The following is a 411-nucleotide window of genomic DNA, read 5'->3' on the forward strand; positions in this document are numbered from 1 at the left end:
CAAAGGCATGGAGGACACCCACCAGACCACCAGGCGCTCGAGGGATTGTTGTCGGCTCCGGGAGGCGAGGAAGGCGGGGATGAAGGCTGCCTGCCCGGCTAAGGGAACTAGCACACAGATCGACAATGCCAAGCATCCTACTCACCAACATCAGATAAATCCATCACACACAAAATGGATGAGCTACAAATAAATTTGGAACTGCTGCGTTATGATTTTCACAAAAGCCTGACAAAACACTGCGCTAATAGCTATTAGCTGACCGGGCAAGCTAACCACCAGCAAGTACAAGACAGGATAGGTGAAATAAAACAATGTCTGAGTTGAAAACGCATCTTGATATCACGTAAGGGCCCTGTTCTTGTTCTACAACTATATTAATTGCATTGTGTGTCTGTTAAGAGGCACAAA

At 47.0% G+C, this 411-nt stretch overlaps 1 protein-coding gene across 1 annotated transcript in view; it reads left to right on the forward strand.

Moving 5' to 3' along the window:
• The window catches only part of LOC116672830 (peroxisome proliferator-activated receptor alpha), a 12,387-nt gene that overhangs the window by 5,270 nt on the left and 6,706 nt on the right, over positions 1-411 (forward strand). The window lies entirely within an intron of this gene.

Source organism: Etheostoma spectabile, chromosome 23, assembly GCF_008692095.1.
Source record: "Etheostoma spectabile isolate EspeVRDwgs_2016 chromosome 23, UIUC_Espe_1.0, whole genome shotgun sequence".
NCBI classification, from domain to species: Eukaryota; Metazoa; Chordata; class Actinopteri; order Perciformes; family Percidae; genus Etheostoma; species Etheostoma spectabile.